This window comes from Camelus ferus, chromosome 4, assembly GCF_009834535.1.
Source record: "Camelus ferus isolate YT-003-E chromosome 4, BCGSAC_Cfer_1.0, whole genome shotgun sequence".
In the NCBI taxonomy this organism is placed as follows: domain Eukaryota; kingdom Metazoa; phylum Chordata; class Mammalia; order Artiodactyla; family Camelidae; genus Camelus; species Camelus ferus.
In genome coordinates, this window is record NC_045699.1 from 52,388,510 (window position 1) to 52,406,718 (window position 18,209).

The window sequence follows — 18,209 nt, forward strand, 5'->3', positions numbered from 1 at the left end:
GTACACCATGCACAGCAAGGCAGAGGGATTTAGTAAGTCCAGCTGGCTCCCTCACAAGGGGCACTTCAAGATGGCATTCATTTCCTTGATGAATTTCTCAGTCACAATTTCTGTCCCTCAGCCTAACCCCAACTCCACATCTAACCTTAATTATAATGATGCTGTCTTAACCTGTGGCTACCAAACATTCTAAATGTCTAATTCCAACCTTCTTGCTCTGATTTCATTCTTATTATTAAGCAAACTTCCGCTTATGGTTTGATTTGAAGGTCTATCTTCAGTAAGAGAATGTGTTAGTTATATTAGAGCATTTTGGACCACATGACAGCTCCACTGCTCATCTGGGTAAATTTAAAACCTGTCTGATTCATCAGTGGGATGAGCCTGGTATACATAAATCTCTCACTAGATGGTTCCACCCTTGATACACAGGTAAATGTATGATGCGCAGGCACAAGCCTTACGTGTAACTATGGCTGATTTTTTTTCCCTACAAGGAGCATTTAGAAGGAAAAATCGAACAAAAACAAACTTCATGTTGAAGAGAGACAGAGGAAAGAGAAAAAATTCAATAGAAGAAAATACTAGATAATAAGGAATTAGAAAGTAAAGGAGAGGGGGAGAAGCGAGACCCTGAGATCTCAATTTCAGAAAACTAAGGAGTTCGGTGGCCTTCTATTTTTTGCTGAATTTAAAATTGGACTGCAATTTTTTTACACACTATGAAGTATGCAATGTTGCAACAATTTAAGTTAAGGTTATTGATGTTGGGATGAAAATATCAAAACCAAATACATGCAGAAGCCAAGTATATGCTAGATTTTTCTATTTCTAGAAACAAGCAAGCTGAGAATTGTTAAATGAATTATAGTAGGACCAGATTATATTATTATGTATGATATGTACTACAATATGATAAATCATAGCATATTATAGTATGATGATACAACTTGGTCACCAAAACTGGATTGTTAGAGAGTATTAAATAGCACAGGAAACAAGATGGCCTCGATAGAATGTTCAGTGGGAAACCAGCAGGAATTTTAAATGTATGTGCATTATTACACCCAGTTTGAAAAACAGAAAAGACTAGAAGATCTCACGAATGGGTACAGAAATAGTGGTGTGATTATGGCTGATTTTTATTTTATTCTTTATGCTTTCCTGTGATTCTCAAATTTTCTACAATGAACTTAGAATTCCTTTAGATAGTGTAAATGACTAGTATAGAGAGGTATATTTCCATTAGCAACCCAGTTTTCCAATTATTTTTGTTAGTTATATTGGAATAAAAAACTCATTAGATACATTAAATGTAACATATTTAAATGCTCAGGGTATATATGCTCCCAACTGCTTTTAAAATGAAATTGTAATTAGATGGAATATGAGAGTTGGGACTAGAAAAGCTCTCTGAGGGTAATGGCAAAGGCATGAAATGCCCTGTTTCAAATATTATAAAATACTTACCATACAGGTGGCAATCTCCTGGACACATTTTGCAGGATGCAGTACATATAAATTAAAACTTGACTCTAGAGCGGCTCATAGATTTTAGTCTGAACAGAAAAAGTTTCCAAATTTCAAACTGAGTGAAAAGTTTATTTTTACATTATATGAAAATGAGATAGTAAGGGAACCAACACTGAAAATAAGACGATGGAGGAAACAGTCTACCTGACAAAGGGAATACACTTGTCAAACAGCGGAACCACCCGTTACATGCTTACAAGGTATGTGTTAATTAACAATGAATAACATACATAGTTCCAAGCCTCCTCCCTTCTCAAGAACTCTCTCTGCCAAGACTGAGACAAGATCATCTGAGGGTAAGGGGCAGTGTGAAGTCCAGGATCAAGGAGGGTGGAGAGGCTTAGGGAAAATTTGCAGAGGACAGGAGAGTGTGTCCACCAGGAAGGCTGTTATATTGCCATGGCTTGAAGGTTGAGACCTAGCTCTGGACTGAGCTTATTTCAGTGATGTAATTGAATGATCTCACTGAGCAATACAGGACTGACAGGGATGCAAAGACAGGACAGTTCTATTTTTCGCCCCCACTTGCCCATTCAAATCCTCTCTTTTGGGTCAGCTCTTCCCCACCCTTCAGATGAAACATTTAGGAAGATCTTTTAAGTCTCTGATCATCTCAGATACTATAATGCCCTCTTGGTCACTTCATTCCTACATCACAGCTTCAGTTTATAACTACCATGGCAAAACTGTTGTAACAAAACTCCAGACTTCACTGCAAGCGGGGGTATGCTTTAGAACAAAGGGTCTGCAGTGGGGAATGACATTTCATCTCTCTTTCCCCATTAGTGCTACCTCCCCCTGACCCCGACTCCGATCTCCCACCACTTGGCCACCAATGAAACCTTTCTAGACTGACACAAGGTGTGGCTTCCCTCTGGTTCTGGCTGATGTTTTAAGCTGACATTTCTTCTCTCATTCAAGCATCTGTGGCCTTCTCATATGCTCTCCTGCTGGACCCTTCCAATTGGAATTCCTTTGTCTCAGGCATTACCTCCTAGCCAGCCACCTATAATTCCCCCCACCCCTCCTCCGGAACTTCTAAACCTGTTTTTTTTTTTGCTGAGAGGAAGTCCTTTGGGTCAGAATTCCTTTTTAAACAACCCAGACTCATATTCCTACTGCGGGTTTCACATTTGGTCCCTGGAAGCATGCAGCTTTGGCCTAGCAAAGGTCAGAATGTGGTTATTTCCTAAATGCAGCCCTCGGCTGTACTGACACAGCTCACTTCAGTCAGTCTCTCATTAAAGACTTTTTTCCCTAGGCATGAATCTAATGCCTGTCTGTGTCCCCCAAGCTTCAAAAGATACCTATCAAAGATGCCCGTGAAGCTCCCCCATGGCTAAGGTGTAGGGAGGGAGGAAGTGTCAGATAGGAAGAATTCACAGCTCAAGGTAAGTGAAAGATGAAACTCATAAAACCCGTCTTTATCCACTCGCTTTAGAAGTCATGGATAGGTGGGCCAAATAATTTGCTTTGCAATGTGATAGTATTTGGCACCCTTGGTCTTGGGGCCTCCATGAAAACTGGAACAAAGGGTTCTATTTTACTTTTATCTTCCCTCTGCGCAACTTTTTCAGTACTGTTCAGCCTCCCAGTTGAAGAGAAAGAAGATGGATGGGTTCATGTATGTCAAAGAGGAATGATGAAAATAGAGCAGCATGAGGATCTGGGCTCTGGTAAGAGCAGCTGAACTGATGCAGCGTGGAATCAAAGCTGGATAAGGAAGGAAGCAAAGAAGGTCAGTGGACTAAAGGGTTCAGGAGGTTGAAGAATGCAGAAGGAGCAGCTGAGTAAATAACCTGGAAGGACACTTTTAGCAGTTGACTGGCTAAAGGGAACGGAGATGAGAAAGGGCTGAACAGTCTTTGGGTTTGGAGCCGAGTGGTCTGGCCAGCGATTACGGAGAAGAGAGCTGGTTTTCGGGGCATAACAATGAACTCCACTTTAAACAAGCCGAGCTTGAGAGGTTAGTGAGACATCCAGGTAGAAGGGACACTGGAGGGCTGGAGCTCAGAAGGGCAGGGTTCAAGAGGTAGCTTTCAGAGTCAGGACTGGAGATATTATTGGAAGTCACAGGAGTCAATGATTTCTCCAAAGAAGAAAGTAGAAAGACCGAATGCAGAGGCCGAGGACCACTTGGGAAAGGCATCTTGTTAGAAGAAAGGGGCGTAATAAGAACCTGTTAACATTCCAGGGAAAGGGCTGTATCCAGGAGTGCGTCATCCAAGAAAACCTCCTCTTCCTCTTCCTTCCTAACCACCTTTCTTGCCTCATTGTGCAGCTAAATCTCCTCTCTCTATGCTTAGCTTAGTTTCCACATCCATAAAATGACATCAGTAACAGTATCTGCCTGCTAGGGCTATGGTGAAGATACAGTGACACAATGGGTGACGTGCTTTGTATAGATGACAAACCCAACAAATGTGAGCTCTGCTTGTTATTGTCATTTTTCCATATTTGTCTCTGTTTAATCAATAATTACTCCTTTACAGGGTGGGTATATCAAACTTATTTGCAGAGGCTTTGTTTTTGGGTTTTTGGGTTTTTTGTTTGTTTGTTTGTTTTGGCTTTTCACTTAGCTCCTCCCTCTGATGCAAACAGCACTGGGAAAGACAGAATAACTCAAACACCCCACTTCACTGATGCCCTGATGCCCTGGCATGGTTAAGATAAATATGTTGCCATCATGATACTGGTTTGATTTTCAAGTCTAATGTTCAGAAGTCGCTATTTCCTCTTAGGAACTACGCCTAAAGTTTAGATATATTGCCCCCAGCTGGATGATGATTGTTGAATTATGATATTTATTTACTGTATTCATTTTGTATTGCTATGTAATAAATTACAACAAATTTAGTGAAATCAGGGCACTGTGTGGCTGGGTCCTTTGCTTAGGGTCTCCCAGGCTGAAATCCAAGTGTCAGCTGCAGCTCTCATCTGGGGTTCAGAGTCCTCTTACAAGCTTACTAGTTGTTGGCAGGATTCAGTTCTCTGTGGCTGTAGGACTGAGGTTTGTTGGCTGGGGATCTGTCTCAGCTTCGAGAGGCTGCTCCTTTCCATCGGCAGGCGGTTCACTACATATCTGGATGCCTTCTTCTGAGCCAGCAGAAGTGTTTCTCTCTGATGTCTTCCTTTGCTACCAGTCAAGGAAAACTCTCTGCTCTTAAAGGACTCACCTGATTAGAGCAGGCCCACCAAAGATAATGTCTCTTTTGCCACATAACATATTGTGATCAATAGATCGATGTCTCATCATATCCATATGGTCCCCACACTCAAAAGAGGAAGGGATTATATGAAGGCAAGGATCACTGCAGGTGATCTTAGAATTCTGCCTGCCACATTTACTTACAGAACAGCATTTATGTTTCAGGCATTGCACAAAGCACTGTGGGTACAAAGATAGATTAGATGCTGCCTTCCAGTTGCTCACGCTCTAGCCCTGTGCTGTCCAACACAGGAGCCCCTCACCACATGTGGCTATGGAGCCCTGACAACGTGGCTAATTCAAACTGTGATATGCTGTAAGTGTGGCACTGGATTTTAAAGAATTAGTACACTCCCCCCCCAAAACTGTAAAATGTCTCATTAATATTTATGTATTAATTACATAGCAAAGTGATAGTTTTCCAGATACATTGGTTTCAATAAAATACATTATTAAAGCTAACCCTACCTGTTCCTCTTTACTTTTTAAAAGCGTCTGCAGTTGACCCTTGAACAACGCAGGTTTGCACTGCACAGGTCCACTCATAGGTGGATATTTTTCAGTAGTAAGTGTAACAGTACTGCATGGCCTGCAGTTGGTTGAACCTGCAGATGAAGAGGAACTCCGGAAAGGGAGGGCCGACTGTCAGCTACACGCAGCTTAACCCCCTACTGTGCAAGGGTCAGCTGTACTTAGGAAAACTAAAAATCACGAATGTAGCTGGCATAGGGGACAGTCCTGGTCTAGATCAAGAAAAAGACAAGCACTTCTTTGTGTACCAAGTGCCAAGAGAAAAGAAGCCCATGATGTTTGCGGCACACGGAGTGGGAGAGGTCAGTTTAGCTGGGGAAGAGAGTGCAGCTAGGGAAGGCTTCCATTGCTTGGCTTCCCAGTCACAGCGAGCAGGGCGCACTCTCCCAGGCACTGGTCCTTTTCCAAAAGACAGGAATTCTTTATCTAAAACTGCAAAGCGATTACTCGCGATTTCTTGATTTTAGAAGACACAATTCACAGTAAGATTTTAAAACAAATATAAATGCTCAAATACAAGTTAACACTTTTCTGACAAGCCTTGAACTGCTTGCTCTCCATCCACTTGGACCTTCCCCTTACTTTTCTTGGACCCCAGCAGACAGAGCCAACTCCCTCTCTGAGCTACTTCGTCGTAGGTCAGAACTTCAAGGATGTCATCACTGAGAGCAGCCTGGCTCCTTCAAAAGCCCTCACAGGCTGTGATTCTCTGGCTTTTGGTCACTTCTGATAGAGGGTGGCTATTACCAGCTTAATTACAGAGTAGTTAGTTACCTTCTTGTCCCTCCCAATGAGTTCAAAGAGCTTTCTTTGGCTTCCGTGACTTATGACGAATCAGAAAAAGAAATGCTGAAATGCGAATCTATAAAATTTTTTCTATAATGGTCTTTTTTTTCCCCCATTGGGAGAGTCCCTGTCACTTATCTTTTTAAACTAGGTCCCCTTTCCCATAAAGACCCATGTGACTAATGTTTACTCATTAGACAAATACTTTTATATGCAAATATTTAATACTTGTTAAGCATGTGCTATGGATCAGATGCTGTGCTAAGCACTTACATCATCTCATTTAATCTTTACAGCTCAAAAAGGTAACAATAATAATATGATACTGACAATTACTGAGTGCTTGCTTGGTGCCAGGTACTTTTCTAATCTCTTTTTATTTGTGAAGTCAATTTAAGGATTAAGTGAGATCACATATGGGAAGTGCTAAGAATAGTGCCTGACACTGGCAGAAGTGCTCAATCAATGTTAACCAATATTTAATCCTCACAAAGGTCCTGTGATATTATTATTAAGTTTTTAAAGAAGTATAGTCAGTGTACAGCGTTGTGTCAGTTTCTGGTGTACAGCATAATGTTTCAGTCATACATGTACATATTTCTTTTATTGAAGTATGGTCAGTTTACAATGTTGTGTCATAGTATCATTTTTATTGTAAAATAAAGACATGTAAAGTGAGGTCTAGAGGGCTTAAATTCCTTACCCTAGATCAGTGGGCACGGCGTCACCTGGAGGGCTTGAGTTTCTGATTCATGGGGCCGGGGTAGGAGCCGGGAACATGCACTTCTGGCCCATTCCCAGTGGGGCCCCTGACGCTGCTCGGGGTCACGCGGCTCTGACCACGATGTTCCGAGAGCCCTCACCCCGCTGCCCACGCTCTTCACCACTACTCCACACTCCCTCTTTGCCATCTTATGGTAGCAAAGCTTCAAGTCTCTGAAGACCGAGCTCATGTCAGCACTTAGACAACTAAACAAATTAAAAGAGTTTTAAAAGATGGTATGAAATGATTGACTTACACAACATATTAGGAAATGCTGAACCAAACACCAAACAGGGCATCAGTTCTCCTAAGGACCGTGCCGTTCATAAGTTCTCATTAGTAAGGGCATTCGCTCACTTCCAGCCACCACATATGCTGGCAAAGATGAGTGCTGTCTTGTCTAAATATGCATGTAGATGGGCATTCCCATGCAAATTATGGCTTGTTCTTAAAGAGGAAGGAGACACACCATCTTCATGATAAGAGTTTTCTCCAGAGAGGGAAAAAAAGGGCTATGGGATTGAGAGGAATTCACCAAGGTTATAATGAGAATACCAACGTTTTTCGTTCTTTAAAAAACTGTGTAACAATGCTGGCAAAACACTCAGATTTGTTAAAGCTGGTGCATAAGGACACAGGTGTTTATTATATTATTCTTTATATTTTTCTAAATCTTTGAACTATTTTCTAAATACATATTTTTAAAGGACCCTATGCCTCCTAGTTAGTATGGAAATCACATGGAGGAAAAACAGACACAGCTCCACTTCCCAGGGGAGTGCCTGCCCAGTGAAGTGGCCCTGAATCAAACATGCATAGACAGTCAGAGTTACAGACTGCCATCTGTTTTACAAAGCTAAGATTCAGAGGGCTAGGAAAGCCTTTAACTCTGATACCTGACCTGGACTTGGAGTCAGGGATGTGGAAATTCATCTCTGAGCTGAAGGACAAGTGTTAACCAGGAGCAGGTGGGCTGGGGCACAGAGAAAATTGTTAAAAGGCCAAGTCTTGGGAAGCAGTGAGTTTTCAAAGGAATGAAAGCATGTCTGTGGGTCTGAAGAGCTGTGAGCAAAGAAAAGAATAACATAAGACAAAGCTTAAGAAGTGGGCAAGGGCCAGACCATGCAGGGCCACATGTAGGATTCTGGACTTGATCAGTGCCTTAGCCGTCAGGGTCACCTGGAAATAGGCTGAAACTATAAACGTTAAAGCCTTGGCTACTAAGCAGCTATAGTATAACAAGTGGTACCCTGGCAAACTGGATTTCCAAGTTAAAAAAGCAGTGAGCCCTGGCTGAAGCGTTGGGCGATTTCTGTGGTGTAAATACTCTCACCGTGTCTGATTTCAAGCCACCCCCATGAGGTTAGAGAATATGAAGCTGGAAGAGGTGTGCAGGCGGAGCAGATACAAACTGGTTCCAGTTCACCACTGTACTACGCCTCAATTCTGGAAACACTCTAAATGGAAATGATGCTGTGTACTTTGGAATTAGTGAGCAAGCAGTTGTTGATAGCAGATAGAATAGAATGCGTCTTTTTCAGAGAATAAATAGAAAATGTTCTCTTATTTTACGAAGGAAGTCACTGGCATGAATGTTAGGTTTTGCCACTTTATGTAATCAAATCAGAACTGACCATGATTTCAATCTAACCTTGACTTTCTAAGCCTCATTCATTCTTTGTTTCCTTATGCGTAAAATGAGGACTCCCTTGAAAGGATAAAATATTATTTTATGAAATGAAGTCTTTTATAACCAAGATCTAATTTATGCCCATTAAGGGTTATAGTTTTCTAGTTTCATTGTTAGGGTGTGAGGGCACACAAAAAAATCAGCCATCTGCTTTTTGCTAGTGGTTACTGACTCATAGGTCAAAATGTCTTCTCTTCTCTGTATGTCAGAGAATCACCACTGAGGCTGGTGAAGTGATCTGGCTTTGCATTTTCAGCACCTAGTCCTTAGCTTACTATAAGGAGACATCTAATGGTACAAGCAAACAGGGTAGGGGTCCCCGGAGAAGAGAACCAGGAATGGCTTTCTTGACATAAGAGAAGCCATGTTGGCCTAAGCTATTTTGTGATCTAAGCCTGGCCACAGTGCTTACCCTTGAACAAGTCTCAGTAACAATGATCTTTAAAAAAAAATTTTTTTAAGTAAATAAATATAAAATAAACTTAAAAATTTAAAAAAAAAAATCTTGAGAAGTAAGGGAAGGCAGAAACAAAGGAAAATGAGTCAAGAAACGACAGTTCTGCAGTAAAACAGAGTCCGAGCTCCTCCCCAAGAGATGTACATAATCTGACTCGGTCTTCGAGTCCCGCAGGAACTCAGGCCCCCACCAGGTGGAGGATGGAATGATGACGCTGGCCCCCTTGACGTCAATCAACTACAGCCTGGACTCTCTTGACTTTTGCCCCAGTTCTGCACTGAATTCCCCTCAGCTCAAGCTCCTTCATGAATAGGCATGGACCCTTAGCTTAAAACTTGCCCAGTTTTGCTGTTCAGGGAGTTCACTACTTTGGGAAAGATCCCCAGTGTTCTCCGTACTTGCTGCCAGTAACAATAAACACATCCTTCTCCTGATCTCTGGCTTTTGGGTCTCTCGGCTCTACACCCACCAGTTTTGGGGTTAACAATAGGTCAAATATCTGTATAACTAATGTAAGCACTCTTTATGTCCAAAACTTATTCCAGCAGGACATGGGATTCATTCTACAATTAAAATTTCAGATACTGGATTTTCTACAGTCACTCTCAGTGATGAGCTGCTGTGTATGAGGTCCTCTGGAATCCTTGACTTTCTAAAGTTTAAAACAAAAAGAAATCAGTACTATCTCATGAGTCCCAATTTGGTATACCACAAGTGTTTTCAGCACCTTTTATAAACCAGATTAGACAGCAGGTGGAATTTCCTGATTGTGAAGTTTTTTGCTTTTTTACTTTTTAAGACTGCAGTAAGGGTGGTCTCCTTAACAAAGGGTGTAAGGCAGAATCTTCCAGCGTCATTGGCAAGGGGCTACAATAATTTCCCTTATGAAATATTCCTATATGATTTGTTTATTGCATGAAATGTAAGTGAATGGTGGCACATGCTTGCATGGAATGTCATTTGAAATCTCTCCAAGGATTGTTATTATTTTAGAAACACTCCATTACAATAATTTATCATGAAATCATATTCACTCATGCTTGCCTCAAGGGCTGTATTTGGAGCCCCAAAGAGCCACACAGGGGCACATGGCCATGGATTGGCCACACTGCTCCGAGAAAGACTGTCTAAATTTTGATTATGGCCATGAATTTTCACACATACCCCCAAATTAGGGAGAAAAGTAGAATGAATTACCAGGTACCTATCACCTAGCTTCCATAATTCTCAATTCATGGCTGATGATGTTTTATCTCCCTGGCTCCCCGTCCCCTTCTCATTCATCCAGCACCACACTGAATTCCTGAGAGCTTCCAAAGGAAGTCACGGAATCTTAGCCAGTGGCAATAACGACTACTCACATTCCTTCCCAGAGACTACTTTCCTGCAATCTCGCAGTTTGAGCACAGCCATCAAAGAAGTAATGAATGCATTTCCCAAGGCAGTCTATACATATGCTCAGGGGTTTTCATCAATCATGTAAGACAATGCCATTTTCAGTTCAAACTACAGTGACTCATCAAGCCAGAGGGGTGGGTCGTTGAGGAAGAATGGCAGCTTCCAGTTTAACCTGCTCTTTGACTGTGAACACCTGTATAGTCGTCCCACCATAAACCTCTCCTTGCCCCTTCTGTAATGAGAGACACTGCTTACCAAACCCTGAACCTTACTGGTACAATAAGAAATGATTTTAATATTTATTGCAGGAAACTTCCATTTTTGGTGAGTTTAAATTTAAATCAAGTTCCAAAGTAGGTTTATACCTTTCCTTTAGAAGTAAACCACTGAAAAAGCACGAGGAGAGAGTTTGATTCTTTCAATCAGCAATTTTTCTTAAAGAAACAATCAAGCCGGTTGCCAAAAATGTAGGTATTAGGGTGTTCATTGCAGTAGATTGAGTATTAGGAAGATACTGGAAACAATTATCCAACAATAAAGGATTGTGGAAATAAACTATGGAACATCCACGTAGTAGAATATTATGAAGTCTTGAAGAATGAGGGGGAAATGTTTGTGATATGTTACATAAAAGAAAAGTGTTATCTTTAATAAACAAAGTGTGGGGAAAAAAGAGATGAAAGAATCTATAGATTAAAAGAAATTTATGAGATATATTAGCCAATTGCAATGTATTATATTGCCTTTATAAGTTTAAGCACGTACACCTATGGGAGGGCACACACACAAAAACTGAGGGAATCTGAACAATGACCAGCTATTGAAAGATACTATGGAAATTTTTATAATTTTTTTTAAAGTGAGAGTGATATTTCTTAAGCTCTACATTTAGAGATAAAATGCTATGCTGATGGGTGTGTAAGACTATAGATGAAACATGTTAACAAAATTTGAGGGTTCACTACACTCTACTCTATACTTCTGTGCACGTTTAAAATTATGCACTGTAAAAACACCTTTAAGTTCTAAAACAGTATATATACTGTGATCCTATTTATTAATTTCAGATATCTTTTTCTTATTCTTCTATATGAAACATGAAAAATTTTCAACACTTTTTGTAATAAATTGTTTAACAACTTGAGCAAAAGACAGGAGGGAAGAGGGCAGGGCACGACTGTTTAAAGAATGACACAGCTGTGGAGGCAAACAGGCCACAACAAAGACTGGACAGAACCGACCGGGCCCAAGATGGTAGAAGATTCAGCTTTCAACAGACCTTGAGCGCCTCCAGAGACGCTCGCTGTAACACATCAGCACACTAAATGGCACACCCACAGGCGCGGTGACCATAAAAGCCCCAAAAGTAGGCAGTGGCCCAATTCCTGGAAATTCCCGCCCCTTTCCCAAAATAGTTAGAATATTCCTCCCACTTTCTTAGCATATGAAATCACCCAGCCCATAAAAGCTAACACCCTCATCCCCAGGGAGGGCTCTCACTTTCTGAGACGATGGATCCACATTCTACCTGTGGAGTGTGCGTCTCTCTAAATACATTTTGCTTTCACTTTACTATGTCTTGCTCTTGAATTCTTCCCTGCGCAAAGCCAAGGACCCTCACTTGGCAGCCCATCCCAGGACAGGAATTCACTCGAGACGTGGGACTGACTATTCTCTTGTTCCTCCCTTCTCCTGCAATGTCAATTTATAATAGACATTAATCACCCAAAATTTGCTATTTTCCCATTATTTCTAATACAGCACTGTGTTCATAAACTGTTAAAAATTCAGTGTAAGATGAAGTCACACATTGTCTCAGATTTGTTCATCTAGGCACCGAAGGCCCATACACCAGTTATGAAGTGACTTTCATCCTACGGCCTGGGAGCAATTTATTCCTGAAGCAAGCAAAAGAGACAACCACAACTCTTTTGAAATCCTGGGCTTTCAAGTTTCAATACAAAGCTAGATCTTCATAAACAAAACAAGGAAGCAAACTGAATCTCCCAGCAGATGAGTGTAGAGAAACAAACAAAAACTTACTTTATGTAAATGATTTGGATAGTTTATAAAATTTTAGTTCATACACTTCTGCCTAAATTGGTAATAAAATGTGATTTTTTTTCCAGGTACCAAGTTTGCTTTTGCTGTTATGGTGGCTGGAGTTACCTTAGGTAGGAAAAAAATCAGTCACCATGACGTTACACTTCCAAGCTCCTAAAAGAGGCACGTAAGCGTGAAATGGGCCTTCCAGAGAGTGACTGTAAGCATACAAAATGGAATGAGGGTCAATCAAACGTAAGTACTTACCATATCTGAGCCTCTGTGGATAGGAGAGGTGTGTTGTGCTGTGTAACTTGCTCTTGCTTAAAAACTCAGCCACAGCCCCTGTGTGTAGGAAAGAGCACAATCTGGAAATTGGATTTCTGTGATCCTGCTTGAGTCCTCCAAGGCTCTAAACTGTTTAACTGCCTAGAGAATTCTGCTTTGCTTCTAAAATTGGTCTTTCCTCCGTGGCCCTCTCAACCTCAGGCCCTGCGCCCCATTGGGGGTGGTTAAGTTCTGCCCCACTCACACTCCGGAGCCCAAGTTCACCCTCCGTCCCAAGTGAGGCTCTGCCCCACCAGAGTGGGGTGTGGACTAGGCCTTGCTGCCCAGTGGCGAGATGGGTGCAGGGAGCAGGAGGCTTCTCCCCTCACTCCTCTCGTGACATCTCAGGATTTTTGGTTTCCTGATGACTCCCTTGGTCAACACCCAGAGAGGAGCTCTGAGTCCCGGCCTTCTGCCCCCAGACACAGCCCTTTACTCCTCCAAGAACCACAGGCTGAGGTCTGGCTCCCTAGGAGGGGACCACCTGGAACCATACTGCCCCCTGGTGGATGCTGCTCTTCCTGCCTGGAGATGGCTGCAGCCAGCCCAGCCCCTCACTCCCTGAGTGGCACCCAAACATCTCCTTAAGTGGGGATTAAACAGTAATATGCCACACCTGTTAAAAAAAACATAATTGGGACTGTGGGATATTCCTCAGTGGTGTGCCAATTGATAAATTTTTAGGCTTTCTACAAGTTGGACTGTTAAACACTATCATTATTGAAATTTAAATTATATAAACTTAAAATTAACTTACATTGAAAACAAAGGCCATAAATACTCAAAACTCATCACTTTATTTTTATAATTCTTATTTTTTATTGAAGTGTGGTCAATTTACAACGTTAGTTTCAGGTGTACAGCAAAGCATTTTGGTTACACATATACATTTTTTTCAGATTATTTTCCATTATAGCTCATTTTAAGATATTGAATATAGTTCCCTGTGCTATACAGTAGGTCCTTGTTGTTTATGTGTTTTATATATAGTAGTGTGTATCTGTTAACCCCAAACTCTTAACCAATCCCTCCCCCATTCTTCCCCCGGGTAACCAGTTTGTTTTCTACGTCTGTGAAAACTCATCACTTTTTAATAATCTTACTACATTTTACCATTTTCTAGGCTCATTTATTTATATCTATTGTTTTCTGGATGGTAGAAATTACTTTACGTGTCAAATCATGGTTGAATTGCAACCACGGTTTGGCTATGGATACACGAGTTCAGCAAAATTCAGTGAAAGCATTCAGTGAGAGTCAATCAGCTACATGGAATTTAAAATAAAGAGTACTGTATATTTTATCATTATTTATAAATTGTGTGCTACAGACCATTTATGTTAGTAAAATTTATGAATCGATATAATCTTTTTTTTCAGGAGAGCTAACTGTTAAACATTTAAACTACAGTGTCCCTTCCTCCCACCCCAGGACCAGTTCTACAGTCTCAAATTCTCCTAGTTCTGTTCACAACCCTTTGCTGACTTTGAGAGCCGGCTGGAGGGTAGGACGTTCATACCTAACCCCTTCTTGGGTCATCCTGCCCAGGTGCAGGGACACCCATTAGCAGAACCCAGCTGGCCTCTTCTGCCTCCTTACACATCCTTCCCCTGGGTCGGGGGCGGAGTGGGGGCTGAAGTGACTTACCTGGCTGGTGAGTTTAGAAAAAGAAATCATGCGTGGCCTAGCTCCTGACTCTGTTCCGCTTCCTAGAAGCTACCCACAGGGGGCATCTTTCTCCCATGGGAAAGCCTGCCATACTCTGGTGTTGCCTGAGGCTGATGTGCAAGTTGGGCAAATTCTGGAGCTTGGTGTTAAGACCTCCACTTGCTCAAAGACAGAAGTAGCACTGATGGGTAATGAGGGCCATGTATTGGCCTCCACCTGCTGACTCCTTTGTCTTATTTCTCATTGGTTCGAAAATGGAATGGGGAAAAGGAGTGCTAATTATTGGATCCCTCAGAAACTCCAAAAGGGTCCTCTTCCATCAGCCTTTGTCCTGAGGTCACAGGATGCCTTGTGGCTGTGCCCAAATGTGTTGGTACGCATAAGCCTTTTCTAAGAAAACTTGACTGGCAAATTTATTTGATTCTAATTCCTTTTATTGCCAATATGTATATATGAAATAATGCTTACACAGTAGAGCATTCTTTTCTATGCCAAATATTGTACATATGAACACTGACCTTGAAAAACAAGTGTTACTAATGACCTAGAGTGTTTAAGTAACTTTCTCAAGGTCACTAGGTGACAAGCTTGTCGTCTGATTCCAAGGCCCTTGCTCCCTTTCTCTTCCTCCCACCCCCAGCCCTCCAGTCTCCTCTCCTCTCCTTTCCTCTCTCTCCTTCTCTCTGTCACCTGTCCGTCCACCATTCCTTCCCTCATTTCCACATAATTTAGCCCTTTAACACTACAGAAAACTAAGACAGCATTGGAAGTCTCAGGGTTTTTTTTATACAAGTATTTATAATTTTAGAATTTACATATAAATTTATATATAATTATATATACATAAATTCTAAAAAAAAATAATAAATTAATTAAAATTATACAAAACCTTACCCCAACAGCAGGGCCCTCAAGAAACTTGGCAGCAGGCAGTAGGTAAACCGTGGCTGATTTTTTAGCATCCTCCTCAGGTTTCCCATGAGGAATGTCCAGCATCCTAGTCAAGATCCTGGGGGAGGAGGTCACAAAGAAACGAGTGTGCATGGGGGAGACCGCAGGACCGCATCAAGAGAGGGTCTGTGCCAGCCTGACCTGGGGGCGGGGCTCTGGGTGGAAAATGCAGCCTTTCCTCAAATGGAGTGTTTCCTGTTACCTCCAACTCAAGGCTTCTCTCCCTGGGGTCAATAGTCATGCAACAGTTCAGGGACTGAGCAAACAATCTAGAAACTACTTGCAGAATGATTTTGAGAAGAGAAAAAAATACATATATATGGAAAATATATACATGCATATATGTATTTCCCTTATCGAAAAATATATATTTGGTTCTTAGGGGAGAAGGTAGAAAAAACTTACTCTTTTTACACATAAAGCACAGATAATACCAACATACATATAGAACCTAAACAAATACACAGTGTATCTGTGGTATTAAAATTTCATGGAGGGGAAAAAAAAATTTCATGGAGGGAATATTAAGAAAAACATGTCTAAAAAGGCTCCCTAGGGGAGCAATAATTTTTTTTAAATGGCTGAAAAACATGGATGTATACAAAGAGCCCAGCAGACTATGGGACACATGGTAGATATCAATACATGAGAATTGTTGTTGCTGTTTATCGTGGTTAGTTGTTCTTATGATTGTCCTACAGACCAGAGAACCGTGCCATCCCATCATGGTTAGGGTGGAGAAGAGGGTACTGTGGCAAGTTCCCAGATGAAGTTAGTGTAGGGTGAATCCTGCGTGAGCTAGAGGTCCCAACTGCCCGGAGTTCTAGAAAATAAGCAGATTCTTGCGTACCACTGGGATGACCCTGGGATGCTCAGAGACACTTGTGCAGGAGGCTGTTAAAATCCAAAGAGCAAGGCATGGCACAGAGGTATGTGAGACCACCCAGTTTAATCCTCTGGGAAAAGGACATGCCCCCCAAGGCATTTTTTCCTGGCCTAGAACTGTACCACCAAGTTTTGTGGGCCTGCCTTTGTTTCTCCTTAGAGAACCTGGCTTCGGGGAGGCACCCAATATTTGTGTTAATACGGGGTTGGAGCAAATGTTGAGCGACTTCTCATGCGTGATGCATGTGCTCTGCAGTTTGAAGGAAAACCACACTTTCCACTGATTATTCTTAAAACCAATGCTTCTGTTACTTTTAGTGTACAAAGTGGTTTCGTATACAGTATCTTATTAAATCATCATAATAACCCTAGTCAGGTCAGTATTATATCCCCACTTGAAGGATAAAGAAGCTGAGGCTGGGAAGTTCATTTATTTTAGTTATGTGTCCTCTTCAGCTAACCAGGTAATGTGTAGCAGAGCTAGCCCCCTTTCTCCCACACTACACCACCGCTAACACTCCTTCCCACAGGGGAGGAAGGCACGTGAAATGGGAAAGCTATGGAGGAAAAGCCATACCCTGGGACTTGCGTATCCCTGTGGGGGATACGGTAATGTTGGTGAACTGACACACCCAAGTCATGCCGGAAGCGGTGTTGCCTTCATGGAGTATGAACCTAGCATTCAGCAGAGCCTGGGAGGCCAGTCAAAACTATCAACTGCCAAGTTACAGGGAAATGAAAAGCCATCAAAACGAAGCACAGAAGCACCTCAAGTTGCTGGGAAATTTGAAACATAAAACACTTAAGGCACAAATGTTGAGGACAGAAATATGATATGAAAATGGAATGACTAGGTATACACAGCGGGTGAAATTCTTCATTTCAGGGCCGCAGCTTCAAATGCAGGAATGACAGATATTTGACTAAGAATGGAGCACATTTTTCAAAGACCGAAAAGAATGTGTTTAGTCAGAGAGCAGCTCATCTGGCCAAAGGGCTGTAAATGGAAAACAGATGGGAAAGGGTGGGGGGGGGACACCTAGATAAAACTGAAATGGGTTTCCACGGATGACATTAAGGCCTGGGAAGAATTTCAACAGTGAGGGAGGTGCCGAGTGACTCAATGAGAGCACAATTGGGAAGGACATCAGAAACAAAACGTAGGCAGCAGACGTCCAGATACCAGGCACGGAACATAGTAACCTTGAGATTATAGCACAGGGTGGCAAACAAGGCCTCACAGATACCAGGAGAGTTGGCGGCATGGAACAGGTCCATGGGAACACAGTGAAGGGAGGGTGTGCCGTGCACAAAAGACCCATTGAGAGGAGACAGCAGCCCTGCAGGCTGTGGTAACAATAGATTCAGAGGACTCCGTGAGCACTTGGAGGAAGATGAAAGGAGAGAAGAACAGAAGTGATGTTTTTATGGAAACTGAGCTGAACCACATGGGGGAAAGCCACAAAGTTGGCAATGCACACACGTTGGGGATAACATTCTGGATATTTCATTCAGATAAAGGCAGAGCTTTTCACTTGCCTTCCTAACAATTTCATGTCCTAGAAGTAGAGGAAGGAATAAAAATAACTGTGCTCTGACTGATTCCAACCAGTGGGAAGAAGCCATTTGTCAGAGTGGAAGGGATGAGACCCTGGGAGAACATGGCATGTCATCTTCAAGGGACAACAAGAATGCGCTGGATGAGCTATGTTACAGAGGACTTTAGGAAACTAGACTTCAAAATATTTTAAGAAAAAACAGGCATAATTCCACAAGTTTCCAAAAGAAGAAAGTACCAGCAGGTGCTCAGAAGCATGACTTTGGACATTATCAACGAGGAGAAAAGAGGTGGGGACATTCTTTAAGAAATTAGCACAATGGCACAGAGCTCTTTAAACTAAAATATAGAATGAACATTCAAAAAGGGAGAGGCAAATGCTAACTCTATGAGAATGACACAGAACCACAC

At 41.9% G+C, this 18,209-nt stretch overlaps 1 long non-coding RNA gene across 3 annotated transcripts in view; it reads right to left on the reverse strand.

Annotated features, from left to right (window-relative positions):
* Window positions 1-18,209, reverse strand: part of LOC116663214 — a 190,163-nt gene that overhangs the window by 151,791 nt on the left and 20,163 nt on the right. For 2 of the 3 annotated variants that reach the window (XR_004319386.1, XR_004319385.1), the window contains exons 1-2: window positions 15,299-15,645; window positions 12,677-12,754 (exon numbers count right to left, since the gene is read on the reverse strand). This is a non-coding gene — a long non-coding RNA (uncharacterized LOC116663214). Of the gene's footprint in view, window positions 1-12,676; window positions 12,755-15,298; window positions 15,646-18,209 lie in introns of those variants that run through there. The other variant, XR_004319387.1, reaches the window with a different exon arrangement.